Source organism: Danio rerio, chromosome 25 (genome assembly GCF_052040795.2).
Source record: "Danio rerio strain M-AB ecotype USA chromosome 25, GRCz13ab, whole genome shotgun sequence".
Lineage (NCBI taxonomy): Eukaryota > Metazoa > Chordata > Actinopteri > Cypriniformes > Danionidae > Danio > Danio rerio.
Window position 1 is genome coordinate 16,381,565 of NC_141045.1, and position 17,045 is coordinate 16,398,609.

The 17,045-nt window shown below is 36.8% G+C and overlaps 2 protein-coding genes across 2 annotated transcripts in view; one reads left to right on the forward strand and one right to left on the reverse strand.

The window, feature by feature from the left end:
- Window positions 1–1,662, forward strand: part of LOC147830837 (uncharacterized) — a 217,932-nt gene extending 216,270 nt beyond the window's left edge. Inside the window, exon 9 of the mRNA XM_087312029.1 lies at window positions 1,455–1,662. The gene's annotated coding sequence lies outside the window, so the exon portion shown is untranslated. The remainder of the gene's footprint in view (window positions 1–1,454) is intronic.
- The window catches only part of LOC147830838 (uncharacterized), a 688,366-nt gene that overhangs the window by 26,174 nt on the left and 645,147 nt on the right, over window positions 1–17,045 (reverse strand). The gene's annotated exons all lie outside the window — the stretch shown is intronic.

Below are 17,045 nucleotides of genomic sequence, written 5' to 3' on the forward strand. Positions count from 1 at the left end.
GCTGTAGAGAATGTGCCATGTTAAAGAGTCCTCGCCATCTACCTGCAGGCAAACTCCATCCCTTACCCATCCCGAATCGTCCCAGATCACATCTAGGAGTAGATTTCATGACGGACCTTTCCTCATCTGATGGTAATACCTGCATTCTTGTTATAGTAGATCGATTCTCAAAATTCTGTCGTTTGATTCCCTTGAAAGGTCTTCCCACAGCCCTAGAAACAGCTGAAAGTCTCTTCAACCATGTCTTTCGATGTTTTGGTCTACCAGAAGATATAGTCTCGGATCAAGGTCCCCAATTCATTTCAAGACTATGGAAAGCCTTCTTCGGACTCCTAGGTGTGACCATCAGCCTCTCATCTGGCTATTATCCACAAACCAACGGCCAGACGGAGCGGAAGATTCATGAAGTGGGACGGTTCCTCAGGACCTTCTGTCACGGTCACCAAAATTCCTGGAACCAGTTTCTGGGCTGGGCGGAATACGCCTAGATTTCACTGCGGCAACCTACCACCGGACTCACGCCATTCCAGTGCATTCTGGGATTCCAACCTCCACTTTTTCCCTGGAATGAAGAACCATCTGATGTACCCGCAGTGGATCACTGGTTTTGGGAGAGCGAAAGGGTCTGGGACGAGGCTCATCACCATCTCCAGAGGGCAGTTCGCAGAGCCAAGAAGGTGTCAGATAGGAGTAGGATTGCAGGTCCCGTCTACAATCCTGGGCAGAAGGTTTGGTTCTCCACCAGAGATATCCGCTTGCGACTGCCCTCCAAAAAACTTAGTCCCAGATTCGTTGGTCCCTTCACCATACTGAAACAGGTCAACCCCGTCACCAACAAACTACAACAACCACCCCAGTACAGAATCCACCCCACATTCCTCTGATTCCCCACCCGCCTCTGATTCCCTTTACAGAGCCTGGCCACGAAGAGGAACCCCCTCCCCCACTGATGCTGGAAGAAGGCTCCATTTATAGTGTCAAGGTCCCGGCGTCATGGTTGTCAGCTAGAATAGAGTAGATTGACTGATTGACCGTTGACTGGGAGGGATATGGGCCAGAAGAGAGACCAGGGAGGGATATGGACCAGAGGAGAGATCGTGGGTCTCCAGATCAGACATCTTAGATCCCGCACTGATGGAAGAGTTCCATCCCAATCACCCCGAGTACCCGGCACCTCGTGGACGAGGTAGACCACCATGGCGTCGGAGGTTTAGGCCCTCAGGAGCAGGCCCTGGGGAGGGGGGTAATGTCACGGATTGCCCAGACTCTTTCACCAATTTCACACAGCGCCCATCATCACCTGAGCTTTAATCATGCACAGCTTGACACACTATAAAAGCTCACACCACTCTTTGTCCGGGCTCGTTCCTACAAGCGGACTCATAGCGGATACTCTCCACGTATTAACTATCATTTGCCATTCTGATACTTACCTGATCTCTGTTTGTTTCCAGTCTGTCCAGTTTTTGCCATATCCAGTCAGAGATGTGTGCGTCGTCTTTCTGTCTTCCCTGCAAGTCATCTGGTGTGTGCAATTCGGTCTTCCTCATTGCCTATCATCCATCCTGCTAAGGATAAGGACAATAACATCATCTCTGACTTTATTCACGTAACCCTTGTTATCCTTCTGTTGCTCTGCTGTTAAAATAAACATTTAATACTACTACCCAACCTGTTTGTGCATCTGCTTCCATAACACTGTGCACAACTGTAAACAATATTGCAGTACATGTCGGAACTGAACCTACAACACACACAGTTCTGTAAATCATACATGAAATTGTTCAATTTAGAAGACTTTTTCAGGAAAATAAAGATTTACATTTTTTTATCAAATTTGATTGACAGATTTTGACAACTAGTTCAACATTTTTGTCTGTAATGACTCAAGTAATGAAACGAGGACTATTAGTTTTATATGGAATGACTATTCAGCATTCACAAGTTTAGTTAATTTTGACTGACATGACAGAAGCAAAATAATGTTAATATTATAAATAGCAGAGAGTTGTACTGTATGACAGCAATTGATGCACGTCCAAAAGCATTTGCAATTTGTTGAAAGGAATGAGAAACTGCTACTATGATGTGCACAAATGACTAATTGTTTTGAGAAATGCATTAACTGTTGTGCAAATGTAAATAGTGTTGTGAGAAATGCATCAAAGCGACTGAGAAAAACTGTATTATCAAGCATTGCCTAAGTGTGAACTCTTGAAGGAGAAGAAACTGTGCAATAAATAATCTAACTATGCTAGTTTTTCTGAGAACTTTACTGTCATCCAAAGTCATTATTTATTCAATAAATTAATTATAAATTATATTCAGTAGTTATGTTTCCATCCAAAGAAGAGAATTAAATGTATGCACAAAACTGGAATATCACATTTAAAGACATGCTAATAAAGAAGCATTTCCATCCAACGAGTCAAAGAGAACAAAATTGTCCTTTCCTGATTATCTGGCGCCAAATATCAACTGTAAAAACAGAATTTACTGTGGTAGGAGAAGCTGTGTGAATCTTTTTCATATATAATAAATTACTTGTGCCTCAGAGGACAATGCCGACATGCAATGACGGCAGGGACACGGAGCACAGAAGCTCTTGACGCTCTTCTGGAGGTAATTATTAATACTAACACATACTAAAATGGTTAGGGCATTTTAGAGTGACCAAAACAAGATTTCAGATGTTTTACAGTGTGCTCAGCCTGCTGATTTGTCCATTCACACACATTTTTACCATCACATGATCGCTTTATAACAAAATCACATGACTTTTTTATGTGCATACTGGAATTTGATCAATAAAAGTGTTTCTATCATAGTTTATGCACATCTTTTCTTAATGAATAAAAGATTATCCTACTCAGTTATGCGCATATATTTTTTTAAACGCATTTTCAAAATTAATGCGCATCTTGGCGTTTCCATTTGCATACAGATGACAATACAGATCACACAGATCCACGAAAACAACTAAAACACTTGTAAAACACATGTATTGTGTATGCCAGGCCAGTAGGTGGTAATACAGTTTTTAAAACTGTGTACATACAGTCCTGTATGTATAGACCTTGTTGTTTTTGTAGTAACTACATTTCTGCAATAACGATATAAATAAAACACTCACTTCCGTTTTGAAAAGATGGCATTTTCACGCATCCAAAACTAACACACATTTGAAAATGGTGTCATGTAAACATCAGCCTTTCAAACGTCTTACCTTTTCTTTTTAAAAAATAACACACTTCATAATCATGACTTCAACACACTAGCAAAAAATTGTGGCTAATCATTTGCAAACATGGCATCGATGACAGCGTTAATGACGTTAATTGCGAGCAACAAAAGGAACGGCAGTCAAATAAAGCGCATCTGTTTCATTGAAATCATCCGAACTGTCTTTGTGTGATAATGAAGACGTTAGCGCAAAACAGAGCGACTGTAATCTGTTTACAAGCACTGAACTGGGAGACCGTCCAACGCCTTAGGGCAACGTTAACACAACACTGCCAGTCAGTTTCCCCCAGATGTACATGGCACATTTCTCCATCCAACAAGAGCATTTACATACGCAGAGCAGGACATGAGCAAATCTAAAGTGTCATTAGCATATGCACCACGGGCTCATTTGACTTGCTAACGTGCCGGGCATGGATTTTGCCACTATGGATACGTTTCTCTCTTTTCACTAAGACAAAGGTTATCTGACATGTAATCCAATTTGGAGACTCCTCGGGGCTTGCTTTATTTAAAGTAGGATTTGGATTTGCTATGATGAAGCTGGTTTGTCAGCGGTTGTTCTAACATGTGCTCATCTGCATACAGGGAAATAGTTTAATTGATTTAAAGGGATAGTTTGCTCAAAAATGTTACATTTTAGTTAATTTGTTTAACTTCAGGACATCCAAGATGACAATTTGCTTCCATAAAACTTTGAAGAGGTATTCAAGCTAAAACCTTGCTTTGAAAAATGGAAGTTAACTGCTAGTCATACAGATGGATGGATGGATGGATGGATGGATGGATGGATGGATGGATGGATGGATAGATGGATGGATAGATCAACGCAATCTCACGACAATTCATAACGTTTTGATTTAGTGGCTATTTCGTATAAATTACTATGATCTAATTCGTATAATTTAGTACGATTTGCTCATCACCCAGTGACGGTTGGGGTTAGGGGTGGGGTTGGGTGCCACGCCTAATATTTAAAATCTAAAATCGTACGACTGAAAACTTGTACAAATTCATAGGAATTAGCCACTAAACTGACAATACGTAAAATACTTACGTTTCCTCGTAAGATCAGGCTGGATGGATGGATAGATAAATGAATGGATGGATGGATGGATGGATGGATGGATGGATGGATGGATGGATGGATGGATGGATGGATGGAAGGATGGATGGATGGATGGATGGATAAATGGATGGATGGATGGATGGATGGATGGATAGATTTTTTTCATATAATTAATAAATGACCAGTAAACACAGTGTCAGCTTCTTGACTGATCTGCTCAAAAAAAGTTACCTATCTTCAATGATTGAGAACTATAAATTACAGCAGTTTAATTTTTAGGTGAACTATCCCTTTAAATCAGGTATAATAGTAATTTAATTGAATGTTTAAACACCTTTCTTTACATTTAACTATGGTTTCACTACATATACAGTTGAACCACAAATATATTGGATTTGGTTTGTGTTGAACCACGGTAACAACAAATGGTTTTACCGTAGTAGCTATAGCCTACAAATGGTAATCAATATGTAAAAATCTTGACTAATATTTATTATATACTTATTATATGTTTGTATGCCAATTTAATTTACATTAATTTGTGTAGGATTAAAAAAACATTTTGTAAAATAATTGAAAAAAAACACTTACACTGTAAAAAAAAAAAGTCATCCAATTAAAAAAAACAATTTTCTAAATTTTATCACTTGACTAAATAAAAAATTATTTGCCTTAACTTTTTCTATGTCCATGAGAACAATTTTATATAACCTGATAAAAAGCATATTTGTCTTATTTTTGGTCAAAATAAATATTTCTTAGTTGAGCTCCTAAACAAAAACATTTATATTTAACTATGTTTTTTAACTTAAAATACATTACTAGGTAAAAAAACAAAACAATGTTAAACTCCCCCACAAGTCCAAAAACATGCGCAAGAGATGAATTGGGTATATTAAATTGCTTGTGTATGTTATGTGTGTGAATAAGAGTGTATGGATGTTTCCCAGTGATGAGTGGCAGCTGGAATGGCATCCGCTGCATAAAACATATGCTGGATAAGTTGGCGGTTCATTCCGCTGTGGCGACCTCTGATTATTAAAGGGAATGAGCCAAAAAGATAATAAATGAATGAATAAAATGAAAGACACATTTTAATTGGATAAAATACTGATTCTTTTTCAGTGTATCTGTAAAATGTTGCAACACCTTAGCTGCTAGTAAGTCACTTTACATAAAAGTGTTTGCTAAATGAATAAATACTCATTTATAATGATACATCGTGGCTTTAATCAAGTCATTATTGTGAATAATTCATTTGTGCTTTCCCCTGTTTTATTATTTTAGTTTATTTAGGTTTTTTGCAACACAAGGATTCTCATCCATGTTTAATTTAGTGACTTTTCACCTGAATAATTCACCTGGTTATTGAACTGCACACTAAGTGACACACAACCGCGTACACATCATACATATTTGATCTTAATTCACTCACTCTTTGCTTATTTTATAACCGAGGACCAAGGCAAACACATGAGAGTTAAATGCGGCCGCGATGCAGGAATGGGATTAAATCAGCGCTCACATAAAGACTAACAGCGTCACCATGTGGTTAAACAGTTTATCTGAGCATCGCTGCATTATTTTGAACCCACTTTTGGCCAAAGTGTTTCGTATGAACGACCTAAAATCAAATATGATCGATATCCGTGGGCCAGAGGTAAATACCAAACAATTTTAAATTAAAATTGGCATTGGTAATTTATTAATTAGGTAATTCTAATTCACTTCATAATATTAAATAATAAATAGAAACCATTACTTTGAATCATATTGTTTACTGCTGAATACACTAGTCAAGCAGAATCTGCCTTTGCCTTGATTTGCTCACCAAAGTCTCTGCATTGTCCTGTATCAGTCGTGTGTACACTTTAATCTAAATCTGATTAATTTACACCATTTACATTGAAACATTTAGCTTCAGATAGCTTTTTGTAGCTTAAAAATAAAACAAATATAAGGTTACATTAAATTTGAAATGACAATCTCTAAAGCATTCTCAGATGGCATGACTGGCCAAATCAAAGGTTACCATGAGCCAACTTTGGCCCACGGGCCCTAGTTTGGGCATCTCTGCACTTGAGCGACCTAAAGTCAAATGATCGATTTGCAAGGAAAGTCTTTATTAAAATGGCACTTTTTTGTGCCATGTGCAATATTTTTATGAGGAACACATAATGGTGGAATTATTATTATTTATTATGATTATTTTTTATCATTATTTTTTATCATTATTTTTTTATTATTATTATTTGGGGGGGGGGGGGTTCGGTCAAAAGTTTCTTGTTGTTTATTCAAAGTTGGCTATTTAAAATGAGTAATCCATTGTGATTTGTGAAAGTGCTATAGAAATAAAGTGAGTTAAGTTAAGTTGCAACAACAATTCTTGAGATTTTTAGGGGACAACTGAATTGTTTCATGTTCAACTCACTTAAATTAGTAAAAATTTTAAGTTAACTTAATTCCTTCATATCGTCCCAGTAAAAATCACAGATTGTGTGGAACCCAGTGTAGCAGAGGCCAGCTAGTAAAGTGCTGTGCAGGTCAATGTCAATTTTATTTATATAGCAACTTTAAACACAACAAGAGGTTGACCATTGTGCTGCACAAAACACATCACAACAAAGAAAAATATAAAATTATAGCTAAAACAGTCAATTTTCATTGGTAAAATGCCAAATCAACCTAGATTTAAAAACAGGACCAGCTACTGCGAAAGCACAGTCACCACTGCATTTCCGCCTTGGCTTAGGGAGATAATATAAACAGGTAAACCTCACTCTTTTGAGCTCTTAAAGGTGCTCCCATGCAGAAATTTGATCGCCAGTTTGATCCCAGCTCAGAGCAGATTGGGGGGTGTAGGACCGGCGGGCTTTCCTTGTTGCCATGACCCAGATTTGAGTGATGTTTAAGGGTGAGTGTAGCAGAGGCCAGCTAGTGAAATGCTGTGCAGGTAAACCTCTGACCTCTAAAGGTGCTCTAGTGACAAATGCTAGAGGCCATGGTCTATTTAGTCTTCTTGTTAGAGCAACCGACTCCCATGCAAAGAGTCGCTGGTTCGATCCGAGCTCAGAACAGGTTGGGTGGTGTAGGACCGTTGGGGTTACACCAGCATTTTTACACTTTATGCTATAATCCTTTTTGATAATAATTTGAATTTGATTTTATATTTCAGCTTACACTGTAGTTTTTAAGGTTTTTTATACATATATATTTGTTTCAGTGTTGTTCCTCATATTACTACTACTACTACTACTACTAATAATAATAATGATAATAATAATAATAATAAAATTCTTAAATTTAAACTAAATTAAAATGTAAAATTTGCTTTGACAACTGAAGTTTTTATGTTACTTTATTTTCAGCTCAACAACCCAATGGAATGCAATTTATTTCGACAAAAAAAAAAAACATTTATTGTTACAAGAGCTCTTGAAGCTCAAAAGAAAATAAATCTATAAAGTCTGTCCATTTATCAGAACCTAACTACTACCCTCCTCCCTTCACCAGCGCTAAATCAAGCCATTAACACTCGAGGTTGTTGTGACACTCGTTCCTGTTTTGAGTTCATCTTTCACCAGAAGGCTTCCTCCGACAGCCCATAAATCAGATAAATGGCTGAACAGATGAACTTCCACCTTTCAGGTTTGCGCTCTGGTCACTAACACTGAATACATGTGTTGCGTGTGCGTGTGTGTGTTTGTTTTGAAAGGCTTGATGAATGAAATTTGAATCCTCATTGACTTTCACTAGGCTGAATAAACAAACACTGCTGGGTGACTCAGTAAAATCAACCACTTTAATGTCAAAACATAAGTGCAGACTTTTGTTTCCTTAAATACAGATATAAACAGAATTGACTAATAAATTCTTCAGTTTAAATTACAGCAAATTATAATATGGCTGGCAATTGTAATATTAAATCATATATTTTCTTGCGAGTACCCTATTTTCTTCCATTATGTATTCATTATCTACTTTTGCTTATTCTTTAGTTGTTAGTGCCTCTTTAAAAGATACTAAATGTTAAATGTTAATACTTTATATTAGAAAATAGCAAGTTTGTTTGATGCATACCTTATAAATAGGGATTAGTTCATATTTAAAAACTTACACACTGGATACACTATAAAAAGGATCAGTCCTCCTACATCTTATCCCAGACATGCTCAATGATGTTCATGTCTGGTGACTGGGCTAGCCAATCCTGGGACAGCTTGACCTTTGCTTTTAGGAACTTTGATGTGGAGGCTGAAGTATGAGGAGCGCTATCCTGTTAAAGAATTTGCCCTCCTGTAGTTTGTAATGTAATGGGCAGCACAAATGTCTTGATACCTCAGGCTGTTGATGTTGATCATCCACTCTGCAGATCTCTCACACATACTTAATGTAACCCCAAACCATAATTTTTCCTTCACCAAACTTGACTGATTTTTGTGAGAATCTTGGGCCCATCTGGGTTCTGATAGGTCTTCTGCAGTATTTGTAAAGATGGAGATGCAGTTCCACAGATGATTTATTGGAAAAAATCTTCCTTCTGCCACTTTTCCACATGATCAACTAGAAGTCAAGTAATTATTTGTTGCTCTTACCACTGGGATTGACAACAAGACTTTTCAGGTAGTGTAGTATCTAGAGATTAGTACATATTTATATTAGTGCATACTTGGCTGTTTTGACTTATATTAAATTATATATAACTATGATAGTAACTTTTGCAATTAATTACAAAAGATATTATTATCTAATATTTAAGTAGTAAATTACTGATAAGTACTATTATTAAATGTATAACCACATAGAATGAATATATGGTATATAGTGTAATAAAATATTACAAATATTTAATGAATGCTTACTAGTAATACTAAAAAGATAAGATTGATTATCAGAAATTCATATATGGTATCAACAACAAAATAACTACACTATAAAACAAAACCATTAGGGTAACAGAAACTGTTTGAGGACACCAATTGCAACAAACCATTTAAATTCAAAAACTAATCCTAATGAGTGCTGTGAACTTAATCCATTTGAGTAAATGAAGCAATTTAATCACAGCAAAACTCAATTAATGATAAGAACTCAAACCAACTGAGTACTGTAAACCCAATAAGTTACAGCAACTCAAACCGTTTAAGTAAACCAATTGCCATTTCAGTTAAAAACTTATCTATATGAGTACTGTGAACTTACTCTATTTAAGTTGAAGTAATGAGGTATTTAATTAACTCATTATCTTCAGCAGTGAGTTCAAAACTCTTTTCAAATAAGTAGAACTTTCAGTAAATTTTGAGCTAACGACACTTATTTCATTTCATAAAGTTGATTGTTGGGTTTTTACAGTGTACTAAATATGTATAGTCACAATTGAATATTTAATAATTAAATGACAAATTCCGATAAAAGACAATGACAACAAATAGCATTAGTATCAAATGAACAAGTTGCCTACAAGTATATCTAATGACTATTAGTAACTAATAAACAGCTAGTAATGAATAAGCACTAGCAGATAATTAATTATACTAACTTAAAGTCAAAGAAACTAGAATCTAAAAATGAAGTACCATAGGCCTAGATTAAATGTTAAAATGTATGAAATGTTAAAAAAGCTTGCTATAAAATGTACATTTTAGTTAATACAGTCCACCAACACGAACCAGGTTTGCAGCATTCACACAATCATCTATTGTTTAAATCCAGCTGTTTTTACAAGAATGTGATGTATTTAACTTAAGTGAAAGTCTGGCAGCTGACATCATCAATCTGCGCAGTAAGACACTGAACTTTATTTGAATTCCATAGAGACAGACAGCTCATAATGACCTGCCACAACATATGGCAGGCCATTTTAACATTTGATCGCTACAACGTACTAGTATTTTTTTTATCGTCACCACTAGTACCTTTTTTTTTAGAGACAATTATTTTTTGCTTTAAATAACACAAAAAAACTATTAGTGCTTATTCTTTAAGTACTTCATTACATTCTATTTATTATTTATTAATTACTACTCATTCATAAACGGACACGATTACAGTTTTTCTCAGTCGCTTTGGTGCATTTTTCACTACACTATTTACATTTGCACAACAGGTAATGCATTTCTCAAAACAATTAGTCATTTGTGCACATCCTAGTAGCAGTTTCTCATTCTTTTCAACAAATTGCTAATGCTTTTGGACATGCATCAATTGCTTTCATACAACTCTCTGCTGTTTATAACATTATCATATGCTTATGTCATGTCAGTCAAAATTAACTAAACTTGTAAATGCTGAATAGTCATTCCATATAAAACTAATAGTCCTCATTTCATTACTTGAGCCATTACATACAAAAATGTTGAACTAGTTGTCAAAATCTGTCTAGCAAATTTTATAAAACAAATTTAAATCTTTGTTTTCCTGAAAATGTCTTTAAAATTGAACAATTTGATGGATGATTTACAGACCTGTGTATGTTGTAGGCTCAGTTCCAATTTGTACTGCAATACTGTTTACAGTTATGCACAGCTCTACCTAAAGGGAGTTTATGTTTGTTGCAAATAAGTGTGTGTTTATTCTTTTGCACAATGCTGGGAATAAATTAGGATTGCAAAGAGCATCTGCAGTAAAAATGTGAAACATACATATTCAGTGTCTTGTACTCAGATAACTCTAACTCAATGCAGTGATGTCTAACTTTACTGTAGTTTTCAAATGGCTGTGCGATTAGCATACAGTGCTGTCTTGAGCATTTTCAGGAAGTGTCACCAAAATCAGACTTTTTTTGCATTTAAAAAATGTAGAGAGTAAAAGTCATAATGAAAACATGACAAAGCCATTTGACTATCTTGTTCATAAACAATGGTGTCAGGACTTTTCATTTTGATGATACTGACACTTTGATTGACATGAATACTCGCTTTTGAGGAATAAACTATCCATTTTGAGTATGTGACGCGCTTTTGCAGGTTATCAGCTAGGTTTTGCAGTTTGTACTAATTGTTTTGAGAAATGCATTAACTGTTGTGCAAAAATGCACTAGTGTTGTGAGAAAAACTGTAAAATATATGCTAAATTTTTGCTAATATGAGAAGTAGTTCAGTTAAAAATGTAACTTGTAAAACAAAAATAAACATTTCCAGTTATTTTTTAAATATGAGTGTTTCTTAAATACATACTAGCTAGCTAATCAGTAATAGGCCTACTAGCATATACAGTTCAAGTCAGAATTATTAGCCCCTTAGATTTTTTTCTTTTTTTTAATATTTCCCAAATTATGTTTAACAGAGCAAGGACATTTTCACAGTATGTCTGATAATATATTTTCTTCTGGAGAAAGTCTTATTTGTTTTATTTCGACTAGAATAAAAGTAGTTTGAAAAAAAAAATTTTAAGGTGAATTTTTTTAGTAATCTACAGAACAAACTATTTATGTTTAGAAATGTGTTGAGAAAAATCTTCCTTCTGTTAAACAGAAATTGGAGAAATATTTTTTTAAGAAATATTTTTGACTAGAGGTGACTAGAAAAGTTCATTTGATTCAACTAAAATGTAAGTAAATGTACACTAAAATAAATTAATGGTTACCTTAATTGTATTAGTTATATAGTGATTGTAACTTACATTACATCAAACAAACTTGTCAACTCATATACAGTAAAACCAGTTATAAAACAATTAACTTATTATGATGATTAACTAAGTAATTTATTACAGGAACAGTATCTAATGAATATTTTAAAAGTTACTAACTAGTACCTAAAATAAGCACTAGCAGTTCATTAATAAGTTTTTGTACTAAATGAAAAAGAGGGTCTAAAATCGCTAATAGTTAATGTTACGGCTTGCCGTACACAACAAAACAAATACTGTACGTTTGTCTCGCTACTCGTTGTACATTAAATGGCCACAAGAATGCGCTCGTCTTCCTTTCACTGTTATGTGGTGTTGTGGCTGGAATTACACTTGTATAATGTAAGTCGAGATATCAGTTTCCTCTATAAAGTAATATATCACCACCGTGTCTCATGCGAAATGGTCAAAGGTTATAATTCTCCCGTGTTCGTTAGGATAACTTATTGTCCTGTGGAAAAAGGTTTTTTATTTCCTGTTTTTTGGTGCCAAGCAAAATATGTTTTTGCCATGTTTTGCCAAGCAAAATATGTTTTCACCACTAGACTAGATTTTTTAGGTCTTCCAAGCGCTTCCTCAAAAGTGGAGGTCTTTAGGTGCTTAAGGAGGATTTTGTTGGGTTACTAAGATTTTTTTTTTTTCTGCTGCATAAAACATATGCTGGATAAGTTGGCGGTACATCCCTCTGTGGTGACCCCTGTCTAATAAAGAGACTAAGCCAAAAAGAAATTGAATGAGTAAATTAATATAAATATTTATTTAAATTGGAGCATATAACGTATTATGTATTTGATTTATTTTATTTTTTCATGTTTATGTAGTTAGTTTATATTTAAATATCTGGTTTTGTATTTGTTGTATTTTTGTTTATATCTTAAATTCCAGTATTTTGTTTAGATGTACTCTTATTCACATATATTTAAAATAATGTGTGTATAATTGTGTATTCATTCATTTCCTTTGGCTTAGTCTCTTTATTCATCAGGGGTCCCTACTGCGAAATGAAAAGCCAACTTATCCAGCATATGCAGATGCCCTTTCAGCTCCAACCCAGTACTGGAAAACATCCATACACACTCATTCACACACATACACAACGGCCAATTTAGTTTATTGAATTCACCTGTACCGAATGTCTTGGGCTGTTGGGGAAATCTGAACACTCGGAGGAAAACCATGAGAACATATGGAAAACTCCACACAGAAACACCAAAGTTGTATACTATAGTTTTATTCAGTGTCATTATTCCTTCTCAGATGTTACTTTTTAACATTTCTCTTTAAACATATAATAATCACCAGAACACCTAATCACCAGTCACCAGAACAGCTAATCATGAAAAAAAACTGTTAACCAAAAATATTGCAAGCCGAATAAACATGAAACTTTAAACAAACATAATGTCCTTTAGTCGTGTGATTCATGGCTGTGAAGTGTTGTGTGGGCAGAAATGACTTCATTCAACACAAACAAGCGTCCCATCAATAACAGATGCTCAGAGATATTCATCTACTGGCCTTATGAACTACGTTTCATTTTTCAGTGCAAATCATCATATTTGCTCAAGATGATATCGCTTTGTGGAAATGCCTCTTCCGAGTTTCATCATCTTGATGACACAACTGTTTACCCTGTTAAACTAAGTATTGTTCCTTCTCCCAAATTAGCCATGACAAATAAAGGAGATGGTAATGAACTTTGGCTGCTACTGGGAGTGCTGGATGAGCTCAACATCCTATATTTACTTTGGTCTCTGAGTTCCCTGAGGTATTTGAGAGAAGCTTCAAGCATGCAGACCACTTACTCATTACCTTCAACTAGCTTTAAGTACTGTCTTTAACCAATTGCTTTTTCCCTCTTTGCAATTGGACCTTTTAATTTGTGTGCAGTCTTGATGTATCTTTTAACCTATAAAACAATTGATTCAAATACATATGTAAATGTGGTCAATTTGTTTTAAATATAGCAAAAAAGTATCGTCTCTGAAAATTGTTACCTGATAGATCCTGTCATTGCCCTTGACCCCAAGCCTCAACACATGTCCGACCAGGAACATGAGATGACAACAGCATGTATTGTCCTTGTAGAGATGAGAGTGAGTAGATTGGCATACTGTGCATCCAGAAAGTATTCATAGCACTTCACTTTTTCCACATTTTTTTATGTTACAGCCTTATTCCAAAATGGATTAAATTCATTTATTTCCTCAAAATTCTACACAATACCCCATAATGACAATGAGACAACTGATTTTTTTTAAATTGTTGGAAAATTATTCAAAATAAAAAGCCTAAAAAATAAATATCTTGTACTGTACATAAGTACATTCAAGTACATTTCGCTCAGGTACATTCTATTTCCACTGATCATTCTTAAGATGTTTCAGCAGCTTAATTGGAGTTCACCTGTGGTAAATTTAGTTGATTGGACATGATTTAAAAAGGCATGCACCTGTCTATATAAAGTCCCAGGGTTGACAATGCATGACAAAGCACAAACCAAGCATGAAGACAAAAAAATTGTCTGTAGACCTCTGAGACAGGACTGTCTCAAGGCACAAGGCTGGGGAAGGTTACAGAAACATTTCGGCTGCTCTGAAAGTTCCAATGAGCACAGTGGCCTCCATCATCCATAAGTGGAAGATGTTTGGAACCACCAGGACTCTTCCGAGAGCTGGCCAGTCATCTAAGCTGTGTGATCAGGGTAGAAGAGCCTTAGTCAGGGCGGTGATCAATAACACGATGGTCACTCTGTCTGAGCTCCAGCGTACTCTGTGGAGAGAGGAGCATCTTACAGAAGAACAACCATCTGTGCAGTAATCCACCAATCAGAAATGTATAGTAGAGTGGCCAGACCGAAGCCACTCACCGACTGGAATTTGCCAAAAGGCATCTGAAGGACTCTCAGACTATAAGAAGCAAAACTCTCTGGTCTGATGAGACTAAAATTGAACTCTTTAGAGTGAATGCCAGGCGTTACGTTTCGAGAAAACCAGGCACCGCTCATCACCAGGCTAATACAATCCCAGTGAAGCATGCTGGTGGCAGCATCATGCTGGGAGGATGTTTTTCAGCAGCAGGAACCAGAAGACTTGTCAGGATAAAGGGAAAGATGAAAGCAGCAATGTACAGTGACATCCTGGATGAAAACCTGCTTCAGAGTGCCCTTGACCTCAGACTGAGGTTCATCTTCCAGCAGGACAATGACCCACAGCACACCTCCAAAATATCAATGGGGTTGCTGCTCAACATCTCGGTGAATGTCATTGAGTGGCTCAGCCAGAGCCCTTGCCTAAATCCTATTGAACATCTCTGGACAGATCTGAAGATGGCTGTATACTGTCGCTTCCCATCCAACCTGAGCTTGAGAGGTACTGCAAAGAGGAATGGGCAAAAAATCCCAAATACAGGTGTGCCAAGCTTGTGGCATCATATTCAAAAATACTTGAGGCTGTAATTGCTGGCAAAAGTGCATCAAAGTATTGAGCAAAGGCTCTTTTTTCACATTGTGAATATTTGGTATTGTGTGTAGAACTTTAAGGAAATAAGTGAATTTAACCAATTTTGGAATAAGGCTGGAACATAAAAATGTGGAAAAAGTAAAGCTCAATACTTTCTGGATGCACTGTATATTGGGATAGTTTAATATTCTAGTTTTCCCCTCTCCACTGGTCCCATCCAGCTCTTTTTTATCCCTTGATTGTTTGCTAGTTTTGCCCAGCAGCTATTCCTTCATCCCATTCGTTCCAGCCAATTCTCATCCTTTATCCTTAGAGTCTTTGCTGGTTTTTTCCAGCTCTCCATCAACCCCCAAGACTACACTGGTTCTGTCTAGCTTTCATTTTCTCTAGTCTCCATTGTTTCCTTCATCCCCTGAATCTCTACTTGTTCTGCCCATCTTCTCCTTCCCAGAATCTCCTCTGGTTCTGCCCAGCTGCCCTTCCTTTATCCGCAGCCTCTTTGCTGGTTCAAGCCAACTCTTACCCTTCATCTCCAGAGTCTTTGATGGTTTTCCCCAGCTCCCCATCATCTCGAAAGTCTACACTGGCTCTGCCTAGCTCTCTTTTGTCTCCTGAGTCTCAACTGGTTCTGCCGAGCTCTCCTACTTTGACTGCCAAGTTTACACGGGATACGCCCAACACACCTTCACCATCTGAGCCTCTTCTGGTTGTGCCCAGCACTCCTTTCTTCATCCCCTGAATCTTCACTGGTTCCACCAGCTCTCCTGCATCTCCTAAACCTCTACTGGTTATGCCCATCTCCCTATCATCCCACATGCAGTCTCTGCTGGCTCTGCCCAGCTTTCCTTTCTTTGTCTATGAAAGCTTTAGCGAAGTTCTACCAGGAAGACTGAGGTGTCACGTCATTCATAATAATTATCTCGTCAGCCTATAACAACCAAGCAAGCCATGTATATAAGCTCATCTAAACAATCTGTTTCACTGTATTCAGGTGACGTTGCAGAAGTTTCCCTCCATTCTCCCCATCACCACCACCACCAGGTTGACCTCGTCTCCACTCAGGGGGTCGGCTTCACCCTGCCTTCATCTTCAGGCAGGATCTGCCAGCTCATCCAGAGTTCTGCAGTATAGACGGGGCTTACACCAAAGAACTTTATGAAAGGACTGTAACAAACTCTCATTCATGCAAACAATTCACAATAAATGTTCAAACGTTTATCTGCCTTCTAAAGTCTTTCTGGTAGAACTGGAACCCCTTCTTGTGGTTCTGCCTAGTTCTGTTTTCTTTGTCTCCATTTTTCCTCTGGTTCTGCCCAGGTGTTTTTCCTTTGTCTTCCAAGTCTCCTCTGGTTCTGCCCAGGTGTGTTTCCTTTGTCTTCCAAGTCTCCACTGGTTCTGCCCAGTTCTGTTTTTTTTTTTTGTCTCCCAACCTTCCTCTGTTTCTGCCCAGTTCTGTTTCCTTTTTCTCCCAAGTGTTCACTGTTTCTGCCTAGTTCGGTTTCCTTTGTCTCCCAAGTCTCCTCTGCTTTTGCCCAGCTCTGGTTCCCTTATATCTACTCAAGACCTGGACTTCACCTCAGTCTCACCTCATCCCAACAGCTATGCCTTGGTCAGTCATCTTCCTGCCTCCACCTCAGGACTCT